Here is a 12,352-nt window from a genome sequence, read left to right as displayed (position 1 = left end):
ATGAATCAGGAATAACCTCGTTTGGTAAAGGAAGAAACAGAAATAAAGATTGGTTCAAGACCCATCTTGCAGACGTTATTCCTGTCATTGCAGAGAAGTAAAAAGTCTGACAACACCAGGTTTTAGTCCAACTGATCTATTTGATAGTAAACTCACAAGCTTTCGAGGGGACTCCCTCTTCGTCAGGTGAATGGAGAGTTGTACTCTCCATTCACCTGACGAAGAACTCTCCATTCACCTGATGAAGAGGGAGTCCCCTCGAAAGCTTGTGAGTTTACTATCAAATAAATCGGTTGGACTAAAACCTGGTGTTGTCAGGCTTTTTACTGTGTTTACCCCAGTCCAACGCCGGCACATCCACATCATTGTAGAGAAGAGCACAGCTCACCTGGTTACAACCTGTCTGCCAACCCGAAACCACATGACATTCTCATGCTAGCCAAGGCACTTGGGCAGATGACAGCAAGGTATGTGCCAACAAGTGTTGGAACAATCTATACGAAGAAATACAAACTGCTAGAGGCAATGGTAATCTTCACGCTATATTTGACAGTTTCAGAAGGGTACTCAGCCCCACTATCCTCAAGGCTGCTACTTTGAAAAATGCAGATGGGGAAGTGCTTACTGATGGCCGGAGGTGGAGTTTGGTGGGGGTGGCGGATGTTGCATCTTTACCCCTATTCTGTTTTGTATCTTTCTCTCTCTCACCCTGATGTAAGCTTCCCCTGCTGACATGAAATGAGTACACCTCTGCACATGATTAGATGGGAAAGTTTTCAACCTATCAAGACTGAAAGCCAAGACAAAGTGCAAGCATGTCCTGATCAGAGGGCTTCTGTGTGTTCATGATGCTGCACTAGTTATCTAGACAGAAGGTCTGACCCAAAACTCATGGGTTATCTGTCCCCTGCTTGTGTCATGTTCTCCCTCACCATCAGCATCAAGAAAACTAGTTATAGAACAAGATTGTGATCAAAACAGTCAGTAAATCTTGCTACCTTGGATCCATTGTGACAGACAACCTTGATCTTGATAGAGAATTCAACATATGCCTTGAAATGACAGCTACTAACTTTGGCCAACCAACAACAGGCACACAAAAACAACAAATTGATCCACAGGACCAAAATGCTCATCTACAAGGTCTGCACCTTCAGTCTGTATCTAATTCCAGAGGCTCTAATTTTGTTAGCAAGTCTATTTTGTATACTTTCGGAAATTGATAAATGCCACATCAACTGCATTACCCTAATCAACTCTCTTTGTTACGACATCAAAGAACTTTAGTAAGTTAGCTAAATCCATGCTAACTTTCATTTATTTGCCCAATAGTCAATGACGTTGACCCATTTTGTTGTCTCTAAATGCTCCCCAATACTGTCACCAGATTGATTGACTAGTGTTGCCAGGTTTTCATCTGTCTCCATTTGTTAAATAGTTGCCTATCCCTGGATCCAAAGAGAAATAACAGATTGTGGCTGGAGGTTCCTCAATTTCCAGTCTTATATCCCTGAATAGGGTGCAGTGCATTCAAAGCTGATGACTTGTGTATTTCAGGGACTGGCAACGTATTAAGTACATCCTCTTTATCTATTTTATCCTATCCAAATGCATTATAGTACCTTCCTTTGATGCTACGTTGCCCTCTTTTGTGAAGACAGATGCAAAGTACTCGTTCTCAGTCATTCCCCTTTCTCCAAGGTTTTGATGAGAAAGATTTCCTTCCCAAATATATGTAACACAATGGCAAAATCTATTCCGTAGAAATGGGTTCATGATTTTGTTGTACATATTGTGTAGAATTTATTTCCCTGCTTTAACATGGGTTCAGTGGAAGGATCCAGTTACTCTTTTTGGGCTCTCTGGTCTAGATATTTCTTGGCATCAGTTACAGAACTATAATTGTGCACAATCCTGAAAAAAGATTTTAAAAATATTATGTGGAGTTAATTTAATTTTCCAACATCTTGGCTGTGTTTATTTGCCCAAGAATTGTCAGGCTCTGGCAAGTACTAAGTTAGTTTTTAACTAATTAAAAACCTATTAAAAATACTTGTTTGTAATTCCAAATTGAAGATGGAAACAATGGGTAAGAAAAAAATAAGTAACGAAATGTTTGTAAAGTCCTATTTTAGAGATAGGAAGGACTAGGTAACGGGTTAGATCTGCTGCAAAGAAAGTTAAAAGAAGAAAAGGACAAGAAGAGAAATGAGTGAGGTTTGGATAGTCTGGCAAGCAAATGTAGAAACATAGAACATAGGAGGAGGTCATTCGGCCCTTTGAGCCTGCTTCACCATTCATCATGATCATGACCCATCATTCAACTCAATAGCCTAATCCCATCTTTCCTCCCAAATTCTTCGATCCTTTTCATGCCAAGAACTATATCTAACTCCTTCTTGGAAACAAACAATGTTTTGGCTTCAACTGCTTTCTGTGGTAGCAAATTCCACAGACTTACCACCCTCTGGGTGTAAAAGGAAAGGCCACATAGATTTGTTAAAACCAAATAAAAATAAAAATGCTGGAAAGTCTGGCAGCATCTGTGGAGAGAGAAACAGGGTTAATGAGCTGAAGTTTTACATTTTGAGATCTGAAGTGTTTCCCATTTTGTGGAGTGTATTACAATGAGACTGCGTGCAGAAGAAAACTTACGTTTTCGTGGGTGACTATGACATGACTGTGAGTTGCTTGCAAGTGAAATCACATCCACTGACTTAGGGGCTAGCTGATGCCTGTTGCATTGAAAGTGTCATTGGCACTTTATTTCCATGCAGCAGGCACACTTGTGACATCCTGTGTATGTGTGTGTGTGTGTGTGTGTGTGTGTGTGTGTGTGTGTGTGTGTGTGTGTGTGTGTGTGTGTGTGTGTGTGTGTGTGTGTGTGTGTGCGTTGGGGGGGGGGCAGAGGAGGTTGTGGGGGAGGGGTTCTCAGTGGGATGACACAGTCTCTGCACAACAATAACTTAATGAATTTGAGTTAAGCTGCCTGATTTGAATTTGAAACAAAAACTAGCAATTAGCAGTTAACTGTTCTCTGCTGCATTCTCTATGGCAACACCTCCACCCAGTCACAGAGTTCACATTCCAAGCAGTCAACACTATCTCCTCATAAAGTATAAATTGTAATAGTATGTGTCTTTCAGCAATACTCCAGTTCTGTGCTACCAAACAACTACTAGAGAGGAAATTCATCCTCATCTCCATCTTAATAGGAAACCCCTTATTTTGAAACTCTGACCTTGCCTACCACTTCTTGATTCTCCCACAAAGGATGCATCCTTGTGATTCTACCCTGTGAAACCCTCCCAGAATTTGATAATTCAATAAGATCACCTCACGTTCTTCTAAACTCCAGTGAGTATAAGCATAATCTGCTCAATCTTTCATCCCAGGAATCAATCTTATGAAGCTTCTCTGAGCTGCATCCAATGCAAGTATATCTCATGAAATAAGGAGACCAAACCTGTACACAGTACTCTAAGTACAGTATCATACCATCCCTCTTTACACTGAATCCCTCTTGCAATAAATGCTAACATTCAATTTGCCTTCTGTATTACTTGCTGTAACTGCATGCCAACTTTTTAATGATTCATTTATGAAGACATCCTGATCCCTCTGCACCACAGCATTCTGCAGTCTCTCTCCATTTGAGTAATATGCTTTTCATCTTTCCCATCGAAGCAGACAACCTCACAGTTTCCCACATTATATTCCATCTGCCAAATTTTTGTCAGCTCCCTTAACCTATCTACATCTCTTGCGGGCCTTATGTGTCCTCCTCAACTTACTTTCCTAACTGTCTTTGATTCATCAGAACACTTGGTTACAATGCTCTTGGTCCCTTCACCCAAGTTATTAATGTAAATTGTTAATAATTAAGGTTCCAGCACTGGTCCCTGCGACAGTTACAGATCCCACTAGTTACATTTTGCCAACCTGAAAATGACACATTTATTTTGATTCAGCTATTTACCATTTATATAGACGGTCTGGAGGAGGGAACCGAGTGTATGGTGTCGAAATTTGCTGATGACACCAAGATTGGTGGAAAGGCAAATTGTGCAGAGGGTGTGGAGAGTCTGCAGAAGGATCTAGATAGGCTGGGTGAATGGGCCAGGAACTGGCAAATGGAATTTAATGTTGGCAAATGTGAGGTTGTCCACTTTGGTAGGAATAATGGTAGGAAGGATTATTACTTACATGGCGAAAAACTGCAGCATGAGACGGTGCAGAGGGACCTCGGGGTCCTTGTGCATGAGTCGCAAAAACCCAGCCTGCAGGTGCAGCAGGTGGTCAGGAAGGCGAATGGGATGCTGGCCTTCATAGCGAGGGGGATTGAATATAAAAGTAGGGAGGTCTTGCTGCAGCTGTATAGGGCACTGGTGAGGCTGCAGCTGGAGTACTGTGTGCGGTTTTGGTCGCCGCACTTATGCAAGGATAATTTGGCCTTGGAGGGAGTGCAGAGGAGGTTTACTAGGCTGATTCCGGACTTGAGGGGGTTGAACTATGAGGAGAGGCTGAATAAACTAGGCTTGTACTCGTTAGAGTTTAGAAGAATGAGGGGGGATCTCATTGAGACATATAAGATGTTGAATGGGATGGATAGGATAGAGGCGGAGAGGCTCTTCCCGCTCAGAAAGGACAGTAGGACTAGGGGGCACAGCCTCAAGATAAAGGGGGGGTGGTTTAGAATGGAGTTGAGGAGGAACTTCTTCACTCGAAGGGTGGTGAATCTCTGGAATTCTCTGCCTGTTGAAGTGGTGGAGGCTGCCTCGCTCAATATTTTTAAGACGCGGGTTGATAGGTTTTTGATAGGCAAGGGGATTAAGGGTTATGGGGAGAGGGCGGGAATGTGGAACTGAGCCACGACAGATCAGCCATGATCTTATTGAATGGCGGGGCAGGCTTGAGGGGCTAGATGGCCTACTCCTGCTCCTATTTCTTATGTTCTTATGTTCTTATTCTCTTTTTTATTAGTTAGATAATCTTCTATCCATGCTAATATATTACTTCCAACATCATAATGTGGTAACCTTTTATAGGGCACCATATCAAATGCCTTTGGACATGCAAATATTCCCTTTTATATATCCATCTTGGGCTATTAGTTCATCTCAATATGCCCAAAGTGCTCTTGTGATCGTAAGCAATTCTTTGATGCTCTCAGACCATCTTTTCAGCACTACCTGTTGTAGCAGTTGGAGAGTTGCATCTTGTTGAGTAGTTTAATTTGAGCTTGTCTGTTGGATTCAATGTCCCTGCTGGATTGATAACTGTAAGAAGTCTCACAACACCAGGTTAAAGTCCAACTAATTTATTTGATAGTAAACTCACAAGCTTTCAGGGTTTGCCCCTTCTCAACCTGAGTGTTGTGTTGTTAGCTTGCATTGGTGCCCTGAATACAAATGAGACTGGTTACCCTCGCAGCATTAGGGTTGCTCCAAAACCTGTCTCGCTGGCATCCTGCTGCAAGGTGACTTCATCATTAACATCATGGTATTTCAGTATAGGCATTTTCACTAGTTGTTTGATCTGATTTGCAGCTTCTTATTGTGTTCCCCAATATCACTGCACACTCTTGGCAGTGAGCTTGCATAATGGTTCACACTTCAACAAATTAGACAGAAATTTTGCCAAATAATTCACGAATCCAACAAATTGTTGCACTGCTTTTACACCGTTTGGTCACTGCATTGCTGCCACAGCTCTTACCTTGTCGGGATTCAGGCAAAAACTTTTTGCTGCCAGTACATTGCCTTTGTACTTGACTTAAAGCTTCTTTAATTGTAATTTCTTCTTCTTTAGCTTCAGGTTCGTAGGCAAGCTCTTGCTAACAGTTATATTAAATTCTGATCCTGGTTAGTTGTGGCTTCTTTTATTGTGTTTCCACATCCAGGGTCATCCACTCTGGTTTCCACTCCAGGAACATCACTGACTCATGCTGTCTGCTATGATACTCTTCCGGCATGTGTAACCATGTGCATCTCCTGCACAGCATCCAGAATTTAATTAGAAAGCTGCTGCTTTCATCCGGCTTCACTTGCCAGTAACCAGCCCCCCACTTTATCCTCCAGCTGGAAGACAAAGATGGGATGGGGCTGGGAACCCAGGGAGCCTTGAAGGGGTTGGGAATGTTCAGAGGGATGAGTCTGTTAGAATCTTAAGGGTACTGGTGTTGGGAAGGCGCTGCAATTGTTAGAGGGGACAATGGGATGTGCAACGAGATCTGGAGTCAGAGCAGGAAAAGATGGCAGATTTCCTTCCCTGAAGGACATTACTGAATTATAAGGGTTTTTTGGACATTTGAAAATGGTTTCATGGTCACCTTTTAATTACAGATTTTTATTCCATGGTGGGTTTCAAACCTGGGTCCCCAGAATGTCACCTGGGTCTGTGGATTACTAGTCCAGCAGCAATTGCACTTTGCCACCACCTACCTTTGAATGTGGTGAACTTCCTGCCCCCAGCTCTGGCCTGTTGGAGAGTCAGTGAGCAGTCTCACAACACCAGGTTAAAGCCCAACAGGTTTATTTGGTAGCAAATGCCACTTCTTATTGTGAGAATTCTTATTGTGTTTACCCCAGTCCAACACCGGCATCTGCACATTATGACTGTTGGAGAGTCTCCAGACAGCCATCACTGAATGGTGGGGTGGTTCTTGCTGCTTTCTGGAACGTGCCCTGGACCTCTGTTTTGATGATTTATTTGCTGTCCGGATGCCTTTTAAATATGGCACCCAGACATGGTGGTGGGGTGCATAATCTAATGCCTGCCCCGCCATGTGACATAATCCTCCTGACTGCACAATGAATTAGGTGAGCAGCGCACCATTCATTACGTATAAGTGGACACCAGAAGTTGCTATCCAATTTACTCCATGATAATGGAGAATGATGACAGCAATGCCATTATTATTACTGCAAAACTCAGTCCAATATATTTCAGGGACTATTTGAAAAGCTGAAATCCAGTATTAGCAAATCTCATCCGTATTTGGAAGAATGAACTTAATTGAAAAGAGGTGCATTTTTATGTCTTTGGTCAATTAGTCATATATTTATGCGTACAAATATCCTATAAGCCTGCCAATTAGAAATGCTTCAGCCTCAGATAGTTCCAAGAACTGACACCAAGTAGAATTTGATATTGACACGCATGCAAATAAGGAAGAAATTGGAAAGACCTTTTCACGTTTGATAAAAAAGAACTTATGGGAGTGTCTTGGACAACTCAGTGGCCAAAACATTGATGTAGCAAGGCATTGGTAGTTAGACATAGGCTAGAATGTTTAGGTATTACATTTTTTGCATGGCAAATGGTTGAATGTGTGCTAACAACACAGTGGGGGATACAGGGCTTCTGGACTTTAATGAAAAGGCAAGCAATTGTGTAAATCCTTAGGTTTGAGGCTTGAGAAATAGACAGGAGGCAGGATGGAAATATAAATTAGAGGGGGTGAATGCAATGTCAAGTCAGGCAGGAACAAAAATAAATGGGAGGTTAGAAAGTTCGGACTAAGCGAGAGAGGAAAGAGGACAGAAAAGAAAAGTAAAGTTTAAAATTTCCAACAGCAATTAATATCTGAAGGAATGAGAGTCTATACCTGTAGTGGTTAATTTGCAGTGGCAGCAATGTTGATAGGCAATAAGTCATATATTATTACATCTTTAAAGTGTTACTTTCATTGAAATTCCAAGAACACCTGGAATTCTGACCATATCCACCATGCAAATCAACAACTTCATACCATTTGATGCAATTCATGGGCGAGACCGACAGTGCGATGCTGGCCAAAATCTTACCGTCCCGCTTGCCAAGGGAATCAGAGTGGACGAGAGGTGGACAATGGAAAGGTCCATTGACTTCGGGTGGGATTTTATGGTTTCAGGTTGAGGAAGGACGTAAAATCCCAGCCAATAAGCTAATGGTGGAAGATTGCAAATTAGATCACAACTATTTGGTATTGGCATTTAATCTTGCATCAGCTCTTATTGTGAGGTTGCTATACCATTTATGCATAATTAACAGTAAGACCACTCAGCTAGTTATTATTTTAACAGTAGATCTGGATTCCATATTAAAATAAATCAATAGATCTAATGACCCATAAATACCCTCCAGTCTCAAATAAACTGTCATATACAATTATCTCATTTATGATTTTTTTTATTAGCTTTATTAGTAAAGGATGTTTAATATTAGTTTAGGTACATGTAATAAACCCAGAATCCTTTAAAGGAAGGAGTGCTGGAGGGTGCTAACAACTGGGCATTTTTCTACTGTTCTGCTTCTTGTGTGGGTTGCTATCTGATTTAAAATATTAACTTGATTATCTGTAATAAATTCACAATCCTTTAACAGAAGAGGGGCAGGAGAAGGGAAAACTGGTGAACAATTTGTAATTTTGTGTTCTGCTTCTTGTGTGGGCTGCTGTTCTGGTTTAAAATAAGTCACATTGTTCAGATGGACAGAAGAGGTTATATTCATAATCGTACCCTGCCAGATGTTGGCGTGTGTTTTAGGGAGTCTAAAGTGAAAAAGTGTTCTGTTCGTTGGAACAGAAATCGCACCATCAGCCAAAACTTCAATGCAAAAATGAAAGAGACAGCAGATGTTTGGTGGAACTCAAATTTTTAGATGTCTCACGAAGATAATCCCCACACATCATCTGTCAATGTTTACCTCTTTATTAGTGTATAACTGGCTTCCAGGGCAGTATACTGGGGTGGGGGTGGAGGGGGGGCAGTGGTGGGTACCTCAATGATGCGCTGGGGATTTTCGCCTCAGCCGTTCCCAGGTAAGGACTGCATGGTAATTGTCTGAGAAGTTCAAACTTCCTCTTGGCAATTTCCCTCCCTCACTGGGAACCAAATGAAAATATGAATAAAATCACAAACTTTCAATGGTTCTGACTGTCATACAGCAATTGTTACCCAGAAAAAGTTAGAGGAATTCTAGCTTCTGATTAACTGTTGTACTGACTTCCCCAGAACCCTCCCCTCTGCCCCCGACCTTCAATATGAACACCCCTCCCCAAAACCTGTGGGACACCCAAATTCTTACAGAACACTCCCAACCCCTCCTCACTACCATTCAATGAATGACCCTATCCCCGTAGGACTCTCTGACTACCCACCCCCACCAACTCTTCGTTGCCCAGATTACACAACCTCTCGCCCAGGCCCACACCAACCCCAAAATGCTACCTCATAGGTACACTTTCCCACTGGTTTGTCAAATGATTGGATCTTTATATGGACCAGGTTTACAAAGCTGGTGCTGCCAATAATGGCTTACTTATCTTCAACTGAACTGCTCTCATATGCAGACCACAAGAACTCATTGTGCTGTACTGAACTTGCCCAGCCTGGAAGGTCAGGTGAGATGTGAGTGATTGGATTTCAAAGTAAGTAACAAGGAGTGGAGGGGAAATCCAACTCAAATGCCATTCTGTTGGGGTTTATGGACCAATATGTCTCTTTAAAATGTTGCAACAGCTGTGGTATATTCTCAGAACATTATGGTTTGCTTTTCATAGAAAATAGGAGCAGTAGAAGGCTGTTCACACTTCAAGCTTGCTCTGCAATTCAGAATGATCGTGGCTGATCATCCAACTCAATATCCTGATCCCACTTTTCTCCCATATCCTTTGATACTTTTCACCCCAAGAGTTATATCCAAATCCTTGGAAACAGAATGTTTTGGCCTCAACTGCTCTTTTGTGTTAGCAGATTTCATGGTTCACTGTCTGGCTGAAGAAATTTCTCCACATCTCAGTCTTGAGAGGTTTACCCTTATACTTAGACTATTACCCCTGGTTCTGTACTCCCTCACCAATGGGAGCATCCTTCCTGCATCTACCATGTCTAATCCTGTTAGAATTTTATAGATTTCTATGAGATTCTCCCCTCACTCTTCTGAACTCCAATGAATACAATCTTAATCACCTCAATCCCTCCTCATACTTCAGTCCTACCATCCCAGGAATCAGTCTAGTAAAACATTGCTGCACTTCCTCTATAGCAAGAACATCCTTCCTCAGATAAAGAGACCAAAACTGCACACAATATTCCAAGTGTGGCCTCACCAAGGCCCTGTATAATTGGAGCAAGACATCATCACCTGTATTTGAACTCTCTCGCTATGAAGGCCAAAATACAATTTTCCTTCTTTAGCGCCTGCTGCACTTGTGTTATATATTTAATAGGGTTACAGGTTACTTTAACAGATGATCACATGATTTGAATGTGATGTCATTTGAGTGTGTGCTTATGTTGCTGTATTTTTTATTCTGTAGTGCACAGAGAATATCAATAAAACCTGTTTTGTGTTTGTTTGAATCTATGTGTGCAAATCAAATCTTTTCTTTTTCTGTTAAAAACCACAACCATTGCAGTCCACTAATGCAGTCCACTAACATAATTAGGACTTTACAACCTGCAAGTTTAATTTCAGTGATGATGTACTCGGATATCCAGGTCTCATTGCACATTCACCCCTCTCAATTTATAGCCATTCAGATAATAATTTGCCCTCCTGTTTTGCTACCAAATGGATAACCTTGTATTTATCCACATTATACTGTATCTGCCATGCATCTGCCCACGCTGTCAACTTGTCCAAATCACATTGAAGCATCTCTGCAATCTCCTCACAGCTCACCCTCCCACTGAGCTTTATGTCACCTGCAAATTTGGAGATATTGCCTTTAGTTCCCTCATCTAACTCATTAATATAATGACATATTAATGTCATTAGCTGGGGTCCTAGCACCGATCCTTGCAGTATCTCACTAGTCATTGCTTGCCATTTGGAAAAAGGCCTGTTTATTCTAATATTTGTAGTTTATATCGCTCTGAGTTTAATTTGTTAAATAACCAGAAAAGCTGTCAACCCACTGTTTAAGCAAACCCACTCTTTGACATGTGTTAGCCCTGAAAGAAGGCCTTCAGGTGTGGCAGATTAGTAAATTCACTGGACTGGTAACCCAGGGGACCAAGCAAATGCTCCTGGGGAGATGAATTCAAACCTCACCAAGTCTGCTGGTGGAATTTGAGTTAAATTAATTAATAAGTCTGGAATTAAAAACTGGTCTGGTATTCGTGACCTTGAAACTATTGTCAATTGTTGGACCTTTAGGATCTTTGGTCCTTTAGGGAAAGAAAGTTGCCATCCTTAACTGATCTGATCTAGATGTGATTCCAGATCCACAGTATTACAATGACTCTTAACTGCTTTCTCAGATGGTCTAGCAAACAACTGGATAGTAACTTCTACAGAAAGCTGAGAAAGGAATGAAACTGGATCAACCACCCTGCATAGATCTAGGCATTGAGTCATAGAATCATAGAACCCTACAGTGCAGAAAGAGGCCCTTCGGCCCATCGAGTCTGCACCGAACACAATCCCACCCAGGCCCTACCCCCATATCCCAACGTATTATACCCACTAATTCCTCTACGCTACGCATCCCTAGACACTAAGGGGCAATTTCTTAGCATTGCCAATCAACCTAACCCGCACATCTTTGGACTGTGAGAGGAAACCGTAGCACCCGGAGGAAACCCACACAGACACGAGTGTGGCATACTCAGCTCTTTCAGCTCTTCAAAGTCCTACTTACTAACAACCTGGGAGCTTGTGTCAAAACTGCAAGAGTTGTCTCGCAGATTAGTCGAGCAACAGCCTGACATAATCATACTCACCAAGTCATACTTAACAATGTTCTAGACGCTACAATCACCATCTGTTTGAATGTCATGTCCCACAGGCAGGACACATCCACTAGAGATGGATGCAAGCTAGTATACAGTTGGAAGTGGGTTGCCAAGGAATTCAGCAACATTGACTTCTGGCCCCGTGATATCCCATAGCGTCGCGTCAAACATGGAAACCTGTTGTCTTTATTCTTTCATGTGGTGGTGTGTCACTGAGAACACTATCATCTGTTGTCCATCATAATTGCTCTTGAGAAGGTCATGGTGAATTACCTTCTCGAACCATTGCAGTCCACTAATGCAGGTATACTCACAATGTTATTATGAAGAAAGTCCCAGGATTTTGAACTAGCAACAGTGAAGGAATGGTAATATGATTTGCAGTCACAATATTATCCACTTTGATGGGGAATTTGCTGGTGATGGTATTCCCACATACTGCACATCCCCTCACCACCATCCCACCCCTCAAACCACTCAGCAGGTGTATCAGTGCCCCTCCATGTTTAACACCAACTGAATAAGCTCCAAGGTGGCAAGGCCTCAGATGTACTGCAGGTTAGAGATGTACTGCAGGTCAGGATAGCAAATGTTGTCCCCATGTTCAAGAAGGGGAGAAGAGACCATCC

This window comes from Carcharhinus amblyrhynchos, chromosome 9, assembly GCF_965287045.1.
Source record: "Carcharhinus amblyrhynchos chromosome 9, sCarAmb.v2.hapA, whole genome shotgun sequence".
Classification (NCBI taxonomy): domain Eukaryota; kingdom Metazoa; phylum Chordata; class Chondrichthyes; order Carcharhiniformes; family Carcharhinidae; genus Carcharhinus; species Carcharhinus amblyrhynchos.
Note: the sequence above shows the minus strand (reverse complement) of the source record.